We start from the raw sequence: 22,507 nt of genomic DNA on the forward strand, positions 1-22,507 counted from the left end.
TCAGGAATCCTTACAACTTAAGAGACCCTCAATCCCTTAATCAATCTCTTTGAATGAGAAGAAATAAAGAAGAATTCTCTCTTGAAGAGAAGGATATTACAATTGAAGTCCATGGAGAAACTCTTAATGAATTTGCAAGTGTTTGCCCAAGAGTTTCTTTTGAGAGAGCATTTGGCAATGAAGTTCTCTTGGAATCTGTCTCATTTCCTTTTGAGAGGATAAGACATTTTGAACAAGCAAAACTCTGCCTTCAAAATTCGTGCCCAAGTCACCTATTTATAGGCCTTTGATGGTCATTCACAAATCCAATCAAAAGATGTGACTGTTGACAGATTTTCTGAAAACTCTCCACTGGTAATCGATTACAATATTTGTGTAATCGATTACACAGTTATAATTTGAAGGGTCGTGACTTTTGAATTTGAATTTTAGGAGTTTCGTTGCTAGTAATCGATTACAAACATATGGTAATCGATTACATGTTCAAAATTCAAATTCAAAACCCTTTTCAACAACTTTTTTCATTCTTCCCTTCTGGTAATCGATTACACTTCCTGGTAATCAATTATCATAGCCTTGCATGACTTTGAAACCCTTTGCTTTGAGGCAAGGCTTGATCTTTAGTGAATCTTGAAATAAGGCTTTGTTTGTTGAAGCAATCTTGAATTAATCTTGAAGCAAATGCTTATCCTTTGAAGCGGCCTTGTTTGATTCTTCTTTGGCATCATCAAAATTCATGTATTCATACATTCACGAACATCGGTTTTTGACTGAAACCGATGTTAACATTTGGAAGTTAACATCGGTTTTCATAGAAAACCGATGTTAACGTATAAGTTAATATTGGTTTTGTATAAAAACCGATGTGAACTGTCAACATTCATACATTTTTTTTGGTGTAATTCTAATTATATAACATCGGTTATTTAAATAACTGATGTTGTCACTCAACAGATGTTTTTCTTCCATTTGAACTAATTTCAATAATCCTTTTAGTTGCTTTGATAGGTGCAATTGTCGTAGCTCGCCAATAAGAAATTTTTAGAACTAATAATATAAACCAAAACCAAAATTCAATTTTTTTTATGTAATTCTTATTATATAACATCGGTTATTTAAGTAACTGATGTTGTCAATTTTACACTAACATCGGTTCTTTCAACATCGGTTAAAAACCGATGTAGAAAGTCATAAATAACCGATGTAAAAAAAATTCTAATAGTGTTTTATCCTATAAGGTAATGTTAAAATAGTGGATGTGTTGTTATCCAAGTCACATATCAAACAAAATTTTCAAATTTAAATAGACCATAAGATCTAGAAAATTTAAGATGTTGCGAACCAACTAGGATTGTGCACGTGAAAAGTACCGCTGCAAAAATACCTCTCAAAGAACATATAAATCAATCAATTGAGATTTTACCTTCAAATCACTTCCTTTCTTCAAGCTCAAATAAGTCTTTTTTAAACGAAAAAGTTAAATAAAAAATCATGTATGTAATACTATTTTTACTTACCAAAATTCTCACAACACGCTTTCTAAATAGGAAGAGAAGAGAGAAAAGTGTGAGATAAGATATATAGATAATGAGATTACCAAAATTCTCACAACACACTTTAAATTTCTAAATAGGAAGAGAAGAGAGAAATGAGTGAGATAAGATATATAGATAATGAGATGAAGACAGAAAAAAATTAGTGTTATAAAAATTTATAATTCTTGTACATTTTATAACGAGACATGTTCTATAATCATAGTGTAACAAGCCAACTGGTATATCTATATATCAACATGTTTATCATTTTGAATTTTATTTGTTCATATTTATTAAACTTATTGCAACAACGGAATCACAGGCTGCAATAGCTAAAATATCTACACAAGAAACAACTCCGGGACAAGCAGCCTCCACTTTAGTTTTGATGTCATCAATTACTTCAAAACCTCTCAGAGAATTCACATTTGCACCAGCTGACTTCTCTTCAATAAAAGAATGTGTGACAGAGCATACTACACATAAAAGCACAACATATAGCGAGATAAAGTTTCGGAAGTCGTGATTCTACCTAACAAAAAGAATTCAGGTTTTTGGTGACCCTGCATCAGACCCAGAGGCTGAGGAACTATCACTATCAGAATCTGCAAAAATAAAATAAATAAAAATCAGACAGAACACTTGACTAAAATGATAAGCTCTCGAGGTCCAATTCATTTTAGCTTATGCAAGAAGTTCAATTCATTTTACTTTCTTATTTTCAAAACGTTTAATAAAACAAAGTGAAATTCTGATACTGGGGATAGATGTCGTACAGGATGTCACGACATCACGCTTCAGAACATGCAGATTGTGTTTGACTGTATGAACAGATTAAACAAGTAAATAACACAAGAGAATTGTTAACCCAGTTCGGTGCAACCTCACCTACATCTGGGGGCTACCAAGCCAGGGAGGAAATCCACTAAAATAGTGTTAGTTCAAGGTCTAACAGCCACTGTTTACAACCTTCTCACCTAACCACTACCCGTGCGATCTCTACCTAAGAGCCACTCTTAGATATGAGAAACCCCGCTCACTCCCTCTCAATCACACTCCCGTGTTTACAATTAAATCAAAGACACACCAGAGATCAACTCTGAACAAAAGGGATCAACCCTACACACTAGAGATCAACTCTACACACTAGAGATCAACTCTACACACTCAGGTCCAACACTTGATGTTAGGGTACCATCAAGGTGGCTCACAAAACACTCAAGTCCCAAAACTCACAAAATAACTCTTCAATCCCGGACTTGGTACAGAACTCGTGCAGCCTTCGTGTTTATATAGCAGTGAGCGTATCTGGGCTGCAACTTCTTGTGCTGGATGAGATCTATCTTTCTTCCTGAAAATCTGCACTTAAAGAACTAAAAGATACAGTTTGATCTTTTAGTTTTTATCTTTAATCTTTAATCTTTAATTCCTGAACGAACTCTTCTAGTTTGTAATTCGAACTTTAATTATCTTTTAATTCGTTCCTAAAGATAGATCATCTTATCTCTTGCTAACTGCACAATAATCTGTTAAAGATATAACAGATTTATATGTCCAGTATTTTCGGGCCAGATGTCCTGGACATCGTATCCGACATCGTGGATCCTGCAGCTTCAATGCTTTTAGCAACTCCAGTATTTTCGGGCAGGATGTCCTGGACATTGTATCCGACATCGTGAATCCTGCAGCTTCAATTCTTCATTTGACATTTCATCTTGCCTTGTGCATTGTGCAGCCCGATCTTATTCTTTGACATAACGTTGGACATCATGTGCAGCAACTCCAGCTTTCCTTCATTGTCTAAGTGCTTATGTTTTAACAAAATCTTAGCCAATCTTTTAGAACTCAGTAGAGCTAAGCACTAACACAAAGCATAAATAACATCAACAAAAGGAAAACACACACAAAGAGAGACAAAAACTGTTGGTTTAAAAAGATCCATGATTGCTCAATAACAAAACTTTGATGCATTGTAAAACTTGAAATCATCACTGGTTATGCATAGATCAATAGTAGTAACTTGGTCCAACGAAAGTGAAAGGTCACCTGACGAAGAGGACTATCTTTGGGGAGGAAGCTTCCAATCGTTTTCCCATAGACTTCACACGTAGAGAAATGAATGAGACGCTTGTTGTTTTCCATACAATACTTCACCTAAACCAAAATTCCAACTCCTAATCCTCAATTCCAATTTTCACAATAAAAAAGATACACATAGAGAGAGAGAGAGAGAGAGAGAGAGAGTAAAGTAAAAGTAAGACACACCACAGGAAGCACATCGATGAAGTTGCTGTAAATGGTGTACAGAGGGCACGTGTTGTAATCCTTATGAGTGCAACTGGCAGCCAGATTAATGGTCTGAAACAAAGACAAAATTGTGAGGGAAAGAGGTACTAAGAAACTAATAACTAATTGACTCGGGAGAAGTGTAATGATATTTAGTGTTACCATATCTATGATTTTGATGAGGCCTTCGAGTCGGGAATCGTGCTTGATGTTAAGGCTGTGTAATTGGATGCGACCGATCCAAAGGAGCGTTTCAGGGTTCCAGGAGGTGTTTGATCTTGTCATTGTAGAAATCCAAGGCCAAGACACTATGACGGGTTTTCGACATGAGCTTCTCGCAGAGGTGAGACCCGATGAAGCCACTGGCCCCCTATCATGCAAATGCTTATGGCCTTAATATGGTTCCCGTCCATATCTACTAGCAAAGAGTTGAATTCCCATCCTTCGGCACCGACACTGGCTAAACAGAGGCATTATTATCCTTAGCCCTAACATCACCGTTATCAATAGTACTATTATCCTTATTGTTATAATCAACATCAATAACAGTAGCAGAACCATCATCGCCACCGTTGGTAGTAGCTACAATGGTAGGAGGAGGAGGAGGAACAACATTCACGGTGCTGACGACGTTACCTTTGTTCTTCAGACCTTTAAATGCTTTCCTAGTGTAAACCTTACTCTCGGTGTACCTCTGCTTCTCTTTGGCTCCATCATCTCCAACTATTGCCCCCAAAGCCATACATCCAAAAACCTTAATTCGTTTTCCCTCAACCTAAAACCTTCACCAAACCCTAGAATTCGAAACCTAAGGTTTTACGAAAAACAACGACTCGCGCACAGGGAAAGAACAATAATAACCTAGAACTTCGACCGAGTTAAATCCAGAAAATAGAAGCGAATCAACAAAGAAGAAGAAAGCGAGGTTCGTGACGAAGCATAGAGTAGGTTTGGAGCTAGCGTTACCTCGGTTTTGATCAGATCTCAGACTTTCTCTCTCTGGAGACGGAGTTTCTCTCTCTCTGTGTGAAATATCGTATCCTCTTGTTGCGTTACAAATGTACGGCAACGGTTGGTGCGTGTGAGGAACCGTGGACCACTCATAGGGCTTTTAAATTCAATTGAGATAACGACGGTTTTTTAATAAAATCCATTGTAATTTTTATGACCAACACACATTCTAAGGCAGTTTTCAATAACTGTCTTAGAATGTGCGTCGTAAAAGGCTTTTTTTAGTAAGATAATTAAAAATGTCATCGGCTCATTTTCTAAGGCGGTTCCAAAAGAACCGTCGTAGAATGGCTGTCGTAAAAACACATTTCTAGTAGTGTCTTCTACAACAGTTTTGTTGAAAATCGTGATTGATGTTGATCATACTATTTTGATTTTCTGAGAACTGTCATAATTTATAATTTTTTAAATATTTGTTTTTTTTTTACTGTCAATCCAACTTGTAATTTAACATGAAACAGATCCATGCAATCCAAACCAAAACAAATAAAGAAAATAGACCCCGAAAGTTTGGACAAAAACAAATATAGTAGAGGATGAAGGTCCCAGAAGGTGCTAGCTGAAGCTTAGTCAAGGGAGGGAGACAAGGATGACCAATGGCGTGCTTGCTAGGAGAAAATTTAGCTTGATTTCATGATGAAGGTCTGGAGTGTGGAAGAGATTTGATATGACAATTGCATGTGAGAAGCTACTATTCCCACTACCAATAGTACTATTGACACTACCAACCCTTGTGAAATTCCTCTTTTGTACACTTACCAAATCCCTACACCTCCTTCCCTTCCCCTTAAATTTATCAGTCCCCTAATCGCATTGTCTTACCATCCAATTCCACACCTGTCCACCACCACTGCTGCATGAACTCACCCTCGTCCATTACCATCATGCGCGACCCACCCCCATCCACCATCACAACTTAAAGGTCACATATCAAACTCCCTTCGCGATCTCGTTAGCTAGATTTGTGCCTCATCACCCTCCATATGTCGGCAAGATCTTCACCTCGTGGCCATTGTTTTTGTTTCTTTGAATTGCCACTGAGGTTGATGTATGTTGTGCTATGTTGGTTTCTTATTGAGTGTGTGTGTGTGTGTGTGTGTTTGTGAGAGAGAGAGAGAGGAAATATAGGACCAGGGAGAGGGAGCATATGGGGCAAGGGGAGGAAGAGAGAGGAGAGGGGGAATTCGGGGAGGGAGTGGGACAAATGGAAATAGAATTATGTAGATAAAATTACAAACAAAATCCTATTTTTATTTTTTTTAACCTGCTCGTTTGTACAACGTAAACACATTCATGTGTAAGTGTGCAACGGAAACATATCCATGTAGATAAAATTACAAACAAAATCCTATTTGTGTTTCCGTTGTATAAGTGTGCAACCAAATCGTGTTTCCTTGAGAAGGGTAATTTCATAATAATATGTAAAGACACCCATGTGGGTAGTGCTATTATCAATTTTGGAAGTGCTAATAGCAACTCCGTTGCGTGTGGGAGGAATAATGTGATAGGATCCAAATTTTCTAGTTCTCTCCCATATATCAATCTTGTTACCTCTCTCTTTCTATTTTTTTCTCCTTTTGTTATGTTTTGGGTGGTTTTTGGAAGTTTTAGGTAGGCCTTTTTGTAAAACAAGTCTGTCTTAGGATCAATGGGCCAAAAGCAGTTCAGAGTCCAACCTGTTACCACTCTCACCCATGTTTTACTTTTTGAACCTTTATTTGCAACAGACCATATCACTGACCACATACCCATTACAGCTATATGCACCCCCTGATAGATTTTTGTTTTCTAATTTCCTAGGTACAATTTCTATTCTTTTTCTCTAGGCCATAATTTTTTTTGAGAGGCTCTAGGCCCGTAATTATATATATCAAATTCAGTCCATTTAATCATTACACTAATTCAAATAATTAGATTCATAATTTTAATTAAATTACAAAAACCATGCTAATTTAATTAATTTTGAACATCACACTAAAAAAATCACCATGTCAAGTAATTTACTCAAATAAAAATTCAACCAAGAATTAAAATATTTATTCACACATCAAGAAATATTTTTCATGAAAAAGGAATTATTAAAACCCCGATACTAATTAATTTACTTAAGGAATTAACCGCAATTTACTACACATCAAATTCTTTTAAACCAATTAATTATATTTTAAGGAATAAAATATATCAAACAATTTAAATTCCTAAATGGAAAATTTGGATCATTACACTTTACATTTGCTTCTAGAGTTTTTTCTTGGACTTCAAAGAAGCAAGATATTGTGGCACAATCAATTGTAAAAGTGGAATTCATTACTACTATAATAGTTGTTAATCACGTTTTGTGGGTTTGAAAAATTCTTGTTGGTTTACAAATGGCTCAAACTAGTTGCGATTGCAAACTCGTATAATTCAATCTTTCATGGAAAGATTAAGTATTTTAATATTAAACTCTATTTCCTTGGAGAAGTCCCAAAGGAATGGAAGTTATGTTACAATACTGTAAGATAGAAGACCAATTGCCAGACATCTTTACTAAGTAACTTTGAAAGTAAAGTTTAAGAACTTAAGAGAGAGACTTGGAGTTAATTGATATTGCTGTAAAGAGTAGTGTTGAGAATATGAAACAATATCTATTTTATTTGAGTTTATTTGAGTTTCCAGCAAGCAAAAAGGGTTGGTAATACTCTTTTCTGAATCTTTTAGTCATATTTTGATACAACTGTTATAGTCCATATTTCATACATACTATTTTTTTTGGCATACATTCTCAAACAGTAGCTTTCTGAAATTCATCTTGGACAAAGTATATATATATATATAATGTATTACGTGGAAACTTATCATTTCAAATTCAAATCACATGACAATGATGACAGTTACATGGAGGAGTTATAACATATTTATGGCTATACAACTTGATCCATTGCCTCACAACACTTTCACTCCCTCTACTTCCTATGTTTATAGACACTCCTTTGTTTACAATGATAGAAATCACAAATGGACGTACAAAATATGTAGATTAAAAAGACTTATGAATATGCTTTCCAACAAAAGAGAGATTGTATATCTATGCAACACATGTTGTTCTTGTTAAGAAACTGCTTTGGACTGCAATGTGATAATTATTTTTCAGTTTTTCTATTTTTGAATAAGTCCTCCTAATCAAAGTAGTTATTGCAATTTGTTAGAGAGTTGATCCTAAACTTTAGGAGAAAGCAATTCTGATTTATCTAAGTTAGTTTATTTTCTGTTTTCTGCAGCATTTTTAAATGTATACGTTTGCAGCTGAATAAAAATATTCCTCCAATTCGTTTCCCTTCAAATTATATATTCTTCAGTATTTTATTTCTCTGTTTTTCTACTGCATTTATTCTCTAAAAACCAACAACTGGTATTAGAGTTATCTTCTTACGAGACCTGTGAAATGGAAGGTGAAGGAAATTTCTCTCAAGTTGCTCTTCCACTCTTTGATGGCGAAGGTTACGACCTATGGTCAGTGAGAATGCAGTCTTATCTAGAGGGGCTGGATTTATGGGATGTTGTGGAAGAGAATTACGTTGTTCAACCGTTGCCCGAAAATCCCACCATGGCCCAAATAAAAAATCACAAAGAAGGAAAAACGAGGAAGGCAAAGGCGAAGTCATGCTTGTTTGCTGGTGTTTCAAAAATGATCCAGACTAGAATCATAACTCTCAAATCACCCAAAGAAATTTGGAAATTTTTGAAGGAAGAATATGCAGGGGACGACAAAATACGAGGTATGCAGGTACTTAATTTAAGGAGGGAATTTGAGCTACAAAGGATGAAAGAATCTGAGACAATCAAAGAATACTCAAACAAATTGTTGAGTATTGCCAAAAAGATAAAGTTGTTGGGAAGTGATTTTGCTGATTCCAGAATTGCCGAGAAAATTCTGGTAACGGTGCCGGAAAAGTACGAAGCATCTATTGCTTCATTGGATAACACAAAGGATCTCTCCAAGATCACTTTGGCAGAAGTGATACATGCCTTGCAAGCCCAGGAGCAACGAAGATTGATGAGGCAAGAACATGTTGTTGAAGGTGCTCTACCAGCTAAGAGCCAACAATTTGGAACTTGGAAAAGGAAAAACTACAAGAAGAATCATCCAACCAGCAATGATAGCAGTGCAAATAATCACAACAAAGGAAATGGTAAAAAGGAAAGTTACCCTCCTTGTCAGCATTGAGGCAAAATGGGTCACCCTCCATTCAGATGCTGAAAGAGACCAGATGCAAAATGCAGTAAGTGCAACCAAATGGGGCATGAAACTGTGATTTGCCACAATAAAAATCCTCAAGGTGAAGGAGCTCAGACTGCTAATCAGGAAGAGGAAGATCAATTGTTTGTGGCCACCTGTTACTTGAGTAGTGAATCAAGTGAAAGTTGGTTGATTGATAGTGGTTGCACCAACCATATGACTTTTGACAAAACACTTTTTAGAGATTTGAGGCCAACCAATATCACCAAAGTCAGAATTGGAAATGGCGATTCTATCTCAGTCAGAGGAAAGGGGATAGTTGCAGTCACAAGCTATGCTGGCACAAAGCTTATTCCTGACGTCCTCTTCGTTCCTGAAATTGACCAAAGTTTGCTAAGCGTTGGTCAATTGATTGATAGAGGATTTAAAGTTATTTTTGAAGACAAATATTACTTGATAAAAGATGCAGTTGATCAAGATATTTTCAAGGTGAAAATGAAAGGGAAAAGCTTTACTCTAAATCCATTGGAGGAGGAGAAAGTTGTTTTCTCGCTCAAGGAAGATCTCACAGAAATCTGGCACAAGAGGCTCAGGCATTATCATCAACAAGGATTGCAACAACTAACTGAAAAAGGGTTGGCACTTGATGTTCCTAAGCTTAATGATCGAATTTCAATCTGCAAGGCCTGCCAATTTGGAAAGCAAAACAAAAAACCTTTTCCAAAGGAAACATGGAGAGTGTCAAGAAAGTTGCAATTGATCCACACAGATGTTGCAGGGCCACAAAGAACTCCTTCATTAAGAGGAAATCTTTACTACATTATATTTGTTGATGACTTCACCAGAATGTGTTGGATTTTTTTCTTCAAGTACAAATCAGAGGTGGCTGCGAATGAAAGTGGTCTAAAAATTCAAATTCTGAGGTCAGACAATGGAAAAGAGTACACATCTGAAAAATTCACCCTATTTTGTGAAGATTCAGGCATTGAACATCAACTCACCACTCCCTATACTCCACAACAAAATGGAGTTAGTGAGAGAAGAAATCGATATATACTAGAGATGACAAGATGCATGCTGTATGAGAAGAATTTGCCAAAGAAGTTCTGGGCGGAGGCAGCAAGCACATATGTTTTTCTTCAAAATAGACTTCCCACAAAGGCATTGATGAATCAAACACCATTTGAGGCCTGGTATGGTTACAAACCATCATTGAAATTTCTTAAAATATTTGGTTGTTTGTGTTTTACTCATGTTCCAGCCAGCAAGAGAGATAAGTTGGATAAAAGATCATCACCAGGCATCTTTATAGGCTACAGTACAACAAGCAAAGCCTATAAAATCTTTCAACCACAAACTGCAAAAATTGTTGTTAGCAGGGAAGTGCGCTTTGCAGAAGATGAAGAATGGAGTTGGGATGATCCAAAGATGATAAATCATGCCTCTGAAAATCTAAACTTGAAATTTCCTGCACCAAGTTCCGAAATTGAAGGCTGGCAGAATGAGTTAGTTGATGATGTTCTTGTTAGAGGTACTAGACTGCTCTCTGATATCTATGACAGATGTAACATTGTTGTATGTGAGCCTGAAAATTATGAAGAAGCCAAGAAAAATCAAGTTTGGGTTGCTACAATGAAGGAGGAGCTATCAATGATAGAGAAAAACCAAACTTGGCATCTTGTAGAAAGACCTCAAGACAAGAATGTGATTGGAGTCAAATGGGTATACATAACAAAGCTTAATGCTGATGGTTCTATCAATAAACATAAGGCAAGACTCGTTGTGAAGGGCTACGCTCAAGTGTTTGGAGTATATTACTCATAAACATTTGCTCCAGTTGCTCGGTTAGACACCATCAGGTTGTTGCTTGCTGTGGCTGCTCAGAAGAATTGGAGAATTTATCAACTTGACATTAAATCTGCATTTTTAAATGGCTTCCTACAAGAAGAAATTTATGTTGAGCAACCTCAAGGTTTTATAAAAGATGGAGAAGAAAATAAAGTTTATCTTCTCAAGAAACCTCTTTATGGTCTTAAACAAGCTCCAAGAGCATGGAACAACAGAATAGATAAGCATTTGCTAAACTTGGGTTTTTCTAAGAGTCTGTCAGAGTCAACATTATATGTCAAAATAGATGGAGCTGATATTCTTATCATTTCACTATATGTGGATGATCTTTTGGTGACAGGTAGCAATTCAAGTCTTGTAGAGAAGTTCAAGAAAGAGATGATGGTTGTGTTTGAGATGACAGATCTTGGGTCAATGACATTCTTTCTTGGAATGGAAATTAAACAAGGAGAACATGAAGTCTTTGTTTGCCAAAAGAAGTATGCCAAGGAGATTTTAAAGAAGTTTAAACTTGAAGAATGCAAAGAAATGAACAGTCCAATGAATCAAAAGGAAAGGCTTTGCAAGGAAGATGGAACCGAGAAGATAGATCAAGCACACTTCAGAAGCATGATTGGATGTTTGATGTACCTTTCAGCAACTCGGCCTGACTACTTGCAATTTTGGCATCAAGTACAAGAAAACTGAAAAGTTCAAGCTAATAGGCTTCTCTGACAGTGACTGGGGTGGTTCAATTGATGATATGAGAAGTACTTCAGGGTACAATTTCAGCTTTGAATCAGGTGTCTTCTCATGGAACTCAAAAAAACAAGAGAATGTTGCTCAATTTACAGCAGAAGCTGAATTTGTTGCGGCTGCAGCTACTGTCAATCAAGATTTGTGGCTGAAAAAAATTTTGATTGATCTTAACATGGAGCAGAATGAGAGCACAGAGATTTTTTATGACAACAAAGCTGCCATAGCTATTTCCCACAATCCTGTCTTTCATGGGAAAACCAAGCATTTCAATATCAAGTTGTTCTTTGTAAGAGAAGTACAAAAAAGTCGAGTTGTTAGTCTTGTCTACCGCAAAGCAGAGAACCAAGTTGCAGATTTGTTTACCAAGCCATTGCCAATTAGCAAGTTCGAGTTTCTTAGACAGAAGTTAGGACTTTGCAGATCTTAAAACAAGGAGGAGTGTTAAGAAACTGCTTTGGACTACAACGTGATCATTATTTTTCCATTTTTCTATTTTTGAATAAGTCCTCCTAATCAAAGTAGTTATTGCAATTTGTTAGAGAGATGTTCCTAAACTTTAGGAGAAAGCAATTCTGATTTATCTAAGTTACTTTATTTTTTGTTTTCTGCAGCATTTATAAATGTATACGTTTGCAGCTGAATAAAAATATTCCTCCAATTCGTTTCCCTTCAAATTATATATTCTTCAGTATTTTATTTCTCTGTTTTTCTACTGCATTTATTCTCTAAAAGCCAACAGTTCTCTTGGTTAGATTCTCCTTCTACTTCTGACATCTTTTTGATTCTGGTAATGTTAATTTCATTAGGTTTGAATTTGAACTTCCTTGTGCCTCTAAAGACAAGATAAAATAAAATGTCACATAATGTTATAAGAACAGTTTTTTTACTTTTAAAAATAGGTTAATGTATTGGTGAAGAATGTTCTATGATTCGCAGCAATAGGACTTGAACCTTGTATAATATTAGTTGCATGGGGGACAAACAAATCAATCACTACCTTACAATTTAAGCTATAAATCACACAACCACTGTCGTGAATCACCCAATGAGAAACTGTACCTTTCAACACTTTTGGATGTCATGTGTGCTATTAATCAATTAGGAATTTCACAATAAGAGGTCTTTGTGTGACACCCTCTACCCCTCACATATATATTAATAAAGGAGTAAAAATTCAAATATTAATTAAAAGTATTTTTAAAACATTTTAAAATACAAGCCTTTCAAATGGGTAAAAGGCTCACATTCACTTTCTTCTACATCATATTCAAACTCGTCCAAATAAATAATAAAGTCATCTCGGCTCAAAGAAGGCCATCTAAGTTTCATACAATTAATATAGAACCTATATCCTAATGTCACATCCTATCAAAGCGTGGTGTTCCCGTGTCCTCTAGCATGAGGTTCTTCATAGTCATCCACCTATTCATCTGCTCCCCCGAACACAAAGTTCAAGATCATCACAGGATCCAACACAAACAGCAAACCGAGAGTGAGTTATCACATTTCTAACTACTAGAGAGAAACAACACAACATATAGTAGCCAAATACAATTTACTTAGCATATCTCACACTATTTCATCACCTTGTCATTCATCAATCACACTTTTCAATCATCAATCACAATACACAGGAACCACACACTTCGATCAAGACATAATAACACATCAATTTCATAATAAACAATTAGCAAGCGTATGCAAAAGTTATGCTAAGACTCAAGCCTATATGCAATGTGGTACCATGTCAGTGAAAAACCTCTTCGGGCGCCTAGGAGTACATGACAAGACAAACCACACACTAGCAAGTCAAGTCACTCTCACTAGGTAATATCATAGGGAGACCAGTCAGGGTCACAGTGTTTTGCGAGAATGCTCCAACCATATGGGATCAACATAGGCTTAAAGGAACACTCAAACCGTGAGACCCCCAAGGCCTACACTCCGAAGAGTCCGTCAGGGCCTCTCCCTCCTGATTCAGGTCCAACCCAGAAAACATTTTAGCACACAAACTCTATCTATGAACTGTACAAAACACACGACTCCTCAATTTTTCTCAAAATAATTTTAACTCGTCGCTCTTTAAGGGTCTTATCATTAACTCGTCGCCCAAAAATGGACTTAGCATCAACTCGTCGCCCTAAAAGGGACTTAACATCAACTCGTCGCCCTTGAAGGGACTTATGATCGTGTGATTGTACAATTCATAGTTCACAACTCAATGCACATATATATCTCAATCATATATATACTCAATTTTATCACATACACTTAATCCCAATCACAATGGTATAATCTCAATTTAACATGTTATCACACCTCATGAATCATATACACTTTACCTATGAACTATGCAATACACACATCTACTCAATTGTTTTCAAAATCATTTTAACTCGTCGGGTTCCCACAATGGATCCCATCACAATACTCGTCGCCCTTAAAGGGTCTTACAATTGTGTGATTGCACAGTTCATAGTTCACAACTCAATACACACATCTCATCTCAATACACATGTATTTCATCATCCGTCACATGTTCAATTTATCACATACTCACAGTTTGAATCATCATTTCATAACCTCAACATAACAATTTATACAAAAGATTTTATCACAACATGGGATGTAAAACCTCTGAAATAGTTTCTCACAATTGTATCAAAATCAATTAATCAAAATCATGGGTTAACACAAAGACATCAAGAGCACTCAAGTTTATCAATCAATTCTCATCAGGACGTCAATTGGTACATAGAACACAATAATATTGTATTCATAATCATAAAGAAAAATTATAATTCAATAAACATCCCAAAATAAACCCAAATTTAGTTCTCTAAGGATCCCTACACATGTTCATTCTAACCCCCAATTGCGATAAACGCATCCCTTACCTCTAAGCGGATTCACGTGTCTTCCCATAGCGATAGCGTCATCTCTAGCAGTTCCCTAAAATTTCTCCAGTTTTTCCTCCGACTGCTCCGGTAGAGTACCAAACCTAAGAGAAACGGAGAAGGGATTAAAGCCTCCATTTGGACTATCTTCATGCGATTCCTTTTTCTCCCTCCAAGAACATTATCTCGCAAATCCCAACGGTCAAAGCGTGCGCAATTGAATTTTGAACAACATATCCAAAATTCACAACAATCCAACGGTTAATGAAACCGGGATCGTAGTTTTACCAATGCGAGGGGTATTTCTCTTAGCTCAGACATGATATCAAAATTCCCAACGCTGAGAATGCTCGGAATCGGGTTGCGAACATGGTACTAAAATTTCACGACGATCCAACGGTGAACGAGTCCGAGATCTTCGTTTTTCTGAGACAGGTTTGGTGGGCTGCGGGAAAAAGAAAGGGTTTTGAGAGGAGAAGGAGAAAAACGAAAATGAGGGAAAGAAGAGGCACCGTCAGTGTGAAAACTGACCTAACGCTATTTATAGCTAGGTTTACTCTATTTATTTATTTATTATTTTATAAAAGCAAACTTTATTTTATTCTCTATCAAACAAATAAATAAAATACCCTTTTTATTTTCTCTCAAATCATTATTTTAATTAACAATTATATCTCCTTATTTATTTATTTATAAAATCTCATCATTTTTTTTAAAACTCTATTTATTTATAAATAACAATCCTTTTTAATCTAATTTACGAAAATTGGGATGTTACACTTTGCCTTTTGCCCTTACATTGGATAGGTTGCTTTGTAGCTTTTTGACAATCTGATCATGGTTATGTACAGTATTTTTGACAAGTTTGAGTCTGACACAGTTGTATAAGCTTACTATTATAGTAAGACGCGTCTAGAACTAATTTGAAATATCGTATATACTAAACCCCTTCCCCGGAAGCTTAAGTTGGGTCAGACTTTTGAAAGAGGTCAAACATCTGAGTGAAAAAAACAGAATATTATTTGATTTCAGCAGGGGCGTCATTTCAGAAATGAGTTTGACCCTGAGCTGAAGAAACTGAGTAGGCAAATTTGGAGGTTTAGTGAGTGAATCTTACCTTGTATCTGGTCATGTTTTTGAAGTGTTTAATTTGATAGAAAATTTGAAAATAAATTTAAATTAGATTTTCTTAGTTAAATTTTACTAATGTACACAATAACAAATTAAAAAAAATGACACGAGTTTATGTAAATTACCATGAAGTTAGGTGAAAACAATTCTGTTCTGTGCATCTGTTTGGAGCACAAGCTTCTCATCTCTAGAATGGTACTAAACAAGCAAGGGCAACAAATTGGGGAGCTTCATATCAGCAATCATATTAAATATATTTGCAAATTCCACCTTAGTGGGTGGCTTTAAGCCCCTGTTTCTAAATATTGCAAGAGCAATTGCAAGTTTCTCTGTTTCAATTTAGCATTGGTCTTGTGAGAATTAGTCTTCGTTTATAGAAATTTCTAAAACCTTGCAATTGCATAAAAAAAGACAAAGGGCTCTTGGACAGTGTCCTTAAAGTATGAAACTTTTTTCATATTTTAGAAGTGTTTGATTTGATATAGAATTTAAAAATACATGTAATGTTTTTTTTTTAACAAGAAATAAGAAATGAGTTTAATTAACATATGTTTTGAAAAGGAAAACAATTTTATTCATCACAAGTTTTTGCAGTCACAAGTGACCAAACCAAGCCAAGAAATACAAAACAGGTGCTGTCATATGTTAACATCAGCAGAATCTGCAAACCGCCATGAAATTACAACAGTCATGAATAGACAGTAAATACTGAACCTGATAACACTTTAGCCTTCACTTGTTCTTAAGCTTCCTGCAATACATAAGGCAATGTGTCCCAGCATATCCCAGTACCCTACCACTAAGCATACCTCCAGGCTCCAGCATACCTTTCAACCCGCCCTCCCACGCTTTACACCGTAGCAGCCAGCCCCTAAACAAGCTAAAGGCTCTAAAAACCAGACGACAATCAGGTTTAGAAGGAAGCGATTGCTTTATTTGGAAAGGAATTCATTACTGGCTTTTTGTTAACTAAATTGTTAGTAAATTAAGATAGTCACAAAATTTTAAGTTGTTTTTATAGCTTTTTGTTATAGTAATTAGTTTTTGTTAATGTAAATTATAATTTCCTTAAATTAAGTTGATTGATATTTGTTTCCCATTACCACAACATATGGACAAATTAGTAAAAATATCTTATATTCATTTTTTAATAATATTTATATTCATTGTTAGCATACATTAATTTGATCTAATAATGTCAGTTTAAGAAAATTTATATTCATGAATATATAAACAACTTATTAAGGAGTATAGCACACCTAAAACTCTCGACCAGAGCATTAAAATGACTGTTTTTTAAACCATTACCAGTTGATATATCTGGAGAAAAACAGCAAAAATTGTTATCTTTACATATAACAAATGGTTAGCAAATAGTGTTAGTTGTTGGATCACAAAGAATTGGAAACTAATTAATACAAATTGATTCAAAATATGTAATTTTAACTTTATATAACATTATTATTATTATTATTAATTTTAATTTTAAATTGCTAAACGATTATATTAATTTCAACATTTCTTTGTATTACTTCAGATTTAAATTTCTTTGCGTCAATATTGCATAACCTTCGCAATCGGGGTTTCATTTGAAATCAACCTCACAGCTCAAACAACCTTAAAGAGGGATTCCAAACCTTCATTGTCACGACAACTTTTATTCCAAAAAGCATCCTTCAAGATCAACCACTCCACAAAGAAATTAGCGTGTAATCATATTCAGAATTTATTTACATTGTTCACGTCTCTTACAAGATATCAGCCATATCACCTACTAATTAACAATTTTCACTCAAACAAGGAAGCCTATTTAACCACAACAAATATCATTAGTTTAGTTTAAGAACTAAACACAACACAAAGGGCAAAGAGACAAACATCCAAGAAATCAAAACATGCATCTTCATTGACAAATAAAGAAGCATATCTAGTCTTAAAGAGGACCTTTAAATAGAAAGACGTCTATACAAACTATTGAGAACTTTAAGGAATTGAAGATGTAATCTTGCTTTAATGTTTAAAGAAGAACACACCAAAGAAGAAAAAATGAACAAGTCACTTGCAAACACAATGTAAAAATCCATTTGAATAATTAAGTAAATCAAAATGATTTACTTTTTTTGTTATGTGCAGCGGAAATAGTAGCTGGTTTCGAGGGTCCAGCACCTCCAGAAGAAGAAGAAGAGAAGAAGATAGTGCTTGGAATTCGAGGACCAAGCTGCCTCCTAAAGCAAGAAGGAAAAGGATTTTGATACTTTTTTCTCATATCTGTAGAAGCGCTATTACAGTCATATATATAGTAGATATCGGGGAACAAGAGCCCGAAAATTCATCAAAACGGAAAGATAAGAAAATCAGAGAATATCCTAACAACACAATATTCCCATTATTCTCCACTACCTAAGGCACTATCTAGAAGATCCTAACCTACTCCCTACCACGCGCTTCCTCACGTATGGTTACGCTCTTCATTCACGTTCATTCAGATACGGTGCATGCTCCATGCTGCACTTAATTTGTTAATAAGCTGGAGTTGCTGTTTTTTTCCTTTTGGGCCTCATATGACTTGCTTCTTGCAGACCCCTTTGCTTCCAGCAGACCCTTAGTGCTATTCCTAACATTCCCGAGCCCAGAAAAAATACATTGTCCTCAAGGTGTTGCATTTTCAAATTATGGCTTCAAATTTGAACTGGGATCCCAAATTAAAATGGGTGAAGGAATGAGCAAGTGAAGATGAGTGTTGCGGAAGCGGAGCTATTTGGCGGTGTCGATAGTGGTGTAGAAGGGGAGGAAAGGGTGGTCAAGCTCTGTTTCCTTGACTATGGCGATGAACATGACTGAAGGAAATAAGCCGAGGTTGAAGAGGAGGATGCGGTGGGTGGGGAAGGACGCCTAGGGCTTGTTGTTATCGGGGAGGTGGACAGCAGTAATGCTAAGTGGAGCCGGTAACGGTACGGGGTGTTGTGGCATGAGTGCGGGGTGTGGCAGCGAAGTTGGCATGGTCATGGGGGCGGTGAGCGTGGGTGACAGAGTTGGCTGGAGCAGCAAAGTCAGCGGCAGAGGCAGTAGCGTGGTCGGTATCGGGACGACTGGTGGCGGTGACTGCAGAGGGAAGGAAGACGGAGAGGAGTGTGGTGGGTGGCGTTGTTGTTGTTGTTGAGTGGTCTACAGGGAGGGAGAAGAGTAGGGGTGGCTGGTTCTCGGAGGCAATTTTCGAAGAAGTGCATCCAATTGGGAGTCGAGGTGGCGTTGAGCCACATCAACTTTGGCCAAGGCGGCCTCAAGGCGGTCATCGGTAACGAGAGAAAATTCGAGGTGGTTTGGCGGTTATTGTGGGTGGTAGTGGAAGGTGGTCTGGCAGCCATGGAAGCTCCGTTTGGTGAGTAGTGTGGGTGGTGGTAGTGGAAGGTAGTCGAGAAGCCATGGAAGGCAGCCATGGAAGCTCCATTTGGCGAGTAGTGTGGGTGGTGGTCGTGAAAGGTGGTCTGGCAGCTATGGAAGCTTTGTATGGCGAGTGGTGTGGGTGGTGGTCATGGAAGGTGGTCTGGCAGAGGTTGTGGTAGTGGAAGTTGGCATGGCAGCCATGGAAGGCAACCATGGACTCTCAACAAAAGCACCAAATTGTTACGTGCAGCGAAAATGGTAGCTGGTTTCGAGGGTCCAGCACCTCCAGAAGAAGAAGAAGAGAAGAAGATAGCGCTTGGAATTCGAGGACCAAGCTGCCTCCTAAAGTAAGGAGAAGGAAAAGGATTTTGATACTTTTTTCTCATATATGCAGAAGCGCTATTATAGTCATATATATAGTAGATATCGGGGAACAAGATCCTCACAATTCATCAAAACTGAAATATAAGCAAATCAGAGAATATCCTAACAACACAATATTCCCATTATTCTCCATTACCTAAGGCACTATCTAGAAGATCCTAACCTACTCCCTACCACGTGCTTCCTCACGTACGGTTACACTCTTCATTCACGTTCCTTCACGTACTATGCATGCTCCATGCTGCACTTAATCTTTTAATAAGATGGAGTTGTTGCTTTTTTCCTTTTGGGCCTCATATGACTTGCTTCTTGCAGACCCCTTTGCTTCCAACAGACCCTTAGTGCTATTCCTAACATTTTTCCTTTCATTTAAATAATAAATTATGTTACACTGGTACCGTTATGGTTTAAAGTTTGAAATGTTTCCCATACAAATATATCAATAAGAGGAGGGGTCAAGTTACTCTTAGAGTAACTCTAAATCTCACTATTAATTTTTTTAAAAAAATTAATGGTTCCAATGTGGAGTTATTTTAATCATTAGATTTCAAGAAATCGATTAGAAAATGAGAATAAGAAATAATTCTACTTAGAATAAAATTATTATCTCTTTAATTTAAACCAATTGTACAACTTAGACATTTTTTTTATCTTAACTTTTTTGGGAATTATTAAGATATAATATCATTGTAACTTTAATTTATGAATCCAATTTAATTAAATTAATAGTTTCTGTAAAAAAAAAATTGAACATTCTGATAGAACATTTTTTTGGCCAAAATTTATTTTGGACAAAGTTTCCTATTAAAAGTGTACATCATAGTTGCACTAGATAAATTTGACACAATGTACCGTACCAGTAATTCAAAGAAGTTGTCAACAAATATTCCAAAACATTTATTTCATTTTATAATTTATTGCAATATTTCTTGGTTTAATTCATTTTATTTTCACCGAATTAGATCATATACATTAATTAATAAACCGCGCAAAGCGCGGGTCAACCTCTAGTTAATTTAATTTGTCTTCTCTAAAATTTCTTAAGTTTTAATTTGTCTTCTCTGAATTTTCTTTCTTATTTCGAACATATATTAATTCAAGTTTCATATCACTATAAGCTACTAAGCAATAAGGGCCATCGTACACGCTACACCATTCAAGAAAAAAGACAAAAGAGATTCTAGGAAGAAACAAAAATCCCTGGTTAGATATTATTAATAAACGACCACATTGTTCAGCTAACAAGTATTGGATTCACACCCCAAGCACATCACTACTACTAAATGAGTAGACGGGAATCAACAAGTACAAGTGATCATCTTAGTAAAAGAGAAAAAAACAAAAATGATTTTTTGACGTCACAAATCTATTTGACACCTAAAAAGATAAAGATATATAAGAGAAAGAAATGTAAGTATACATATTAGAAAAATTAAGAGAGAAAAATTAGGAGTATTAATGAGCTGTTTAGAATTATAAGGTGTTCACATATTGGCGCTGAGAGTCAGTGACTCGTGTGGCGTAGTATTTAGCAATGAAATCAGAGGCTTTTCTGTCAATGCCAGGCTCAGCAACCCAATGTGCTCTGTCTTCATCACTTGCAAATATCCTTCTCCCATTGCCACTACCTTCCCAATAGTCATCATATCTATTCCCACTTGAGAAACAGGCTCCCATTGTCTCTTTTCTTCTAATGATATGCAAGTTTCACTCTCAACACTCTCAAACAAACAACTCCTCTAGTTTCTAATGTTAGTTTTGAGTGCTTTGATTACACATGCAGTTGTTTGTATTTATAGAGTGGCAAGTCACATGGTTATATTATACCACAACACCCAACCTTTTAATCTACGTACGTGCAAAAAGTAGGATAAGGATTCTCTATAATCACTGATAACTGATTAAAATGGTTATATTATATGATTGTAAAACACGAAGGAAGCATAAACGTTCTCGTCCTCTACTTTTGAATTGTCTCGCAATAGTTCTCACCTAGCTACCCACGTGACACACTGTTCAACTATGCTTTTGTTAGTTACCATTACTATTTTTTTTTCCTGGATGCCTTCTTTTTCTTATCGAAATAAGGCTTACATAAATAGAATAATGCAGAATAAACCAATAATCCAAATTAACCCAAACTAATTTTATTGGTTCAATTTGGATTATCACACTAATCAATAGTTCAATTTTGTGAACACCCTTGGTCGATGAATGCTTGTTGTAAAGTTTACAATTATGTATTTGAGAATTTATTGATGGCGCACGTTGTACAATTTTCGGAGAATGTTAATTACAAGCAATATCCCTATATCGATTGCACTTCCAAATGATGAAATTTTAAGGAAGGTCGAAAGCTTGGGATTGATCTCCATGCCACGAAGAAAACTTTACACTAGTCCATGATACTAAGGGCTCTGGGGCAAAGTTGATCTCTTTCTTTCCCTAATAATCTTACAAGAGTTGCATACCAGGTGCACAATCTGAGACTCGCCATGTCAACTTCATGTGCATGAGCAATTGTTGATTTACACCACGAATCAATTCCTCACATTGTACAGTACACACGTTCCAATGTAAAAATTATGGCCAAGAATAATTTGTGCATACATTCCAAAATCACAATTAACAAATCAACATCAATTCTGTCAAATTAATTTTATATAAACCTCCTGCACTGCTCTCTGCATTCTGAAGGTAGCAGAAAGCAAGTCACCTCAAACAATCATGAAAACTTTCCGTATGTTTCCTAGATATTTTTTCCTATCTTTCTATAGTCTAGAGCAGTTAGACTTTAGCCATTAGCCTTTAATGATCAGTAGTTTATAACTTCAATTCATTAGCAACATAAAAGTGTGCTTGAAGCCCTCTTTAAGAAAGAAAATTGCAGGGTTTGTTTCAACACTCTTGTTATGGTTTTCATTTCATGTGATTGCATGCATAGGCTAATTATAGCTTATAGGAAAATTTATTTCATTTTTTATTTTTATTTTCTTTTCTTATAGGTGTTTATAATTAATTTTATCCAAACACGCCCTTGATTGCCACCAAATTAATCCTTAACATGCATTCAA

General features: G+C 36.0%; 1 long non-coding RNA gene across 1 annotated transcript; it reads left to right on the forward strand.

Annotated features, from left to right (window-relative positions):
* The first annotated feature begins 953 nt into the window (after nucleotides 1-953).
* On the forward strand, nucleotides 954-14,256 carry LOC121173582 (uncharacterized). Its single transcript, XR_005888668.1, has 3 exons — nucleotides 954-1,087; nucleotides 6,438-6,443; nucleotides 14,246-14,256. It is a non-coding gene; the product is annotated as an uncharacterized lncRNA (long non-coding RNA).
* Nucleotides 14,257-22,507: the final 8,251 nt, after the last annotated feature.

Source organism: Glycine max, chromosome 15, assembly GCF_000004515.6.
Source record: "Glycine max cultivar Williams 82 chromosome 15, Glycine_max_v4.0, whole genome shotgun sequence".
NCBI lineage: Eukaryota > Viridiplantae > Streptophyta > Magnoliopsida > Fabales > Fabaceae > Glycine > Glycine max.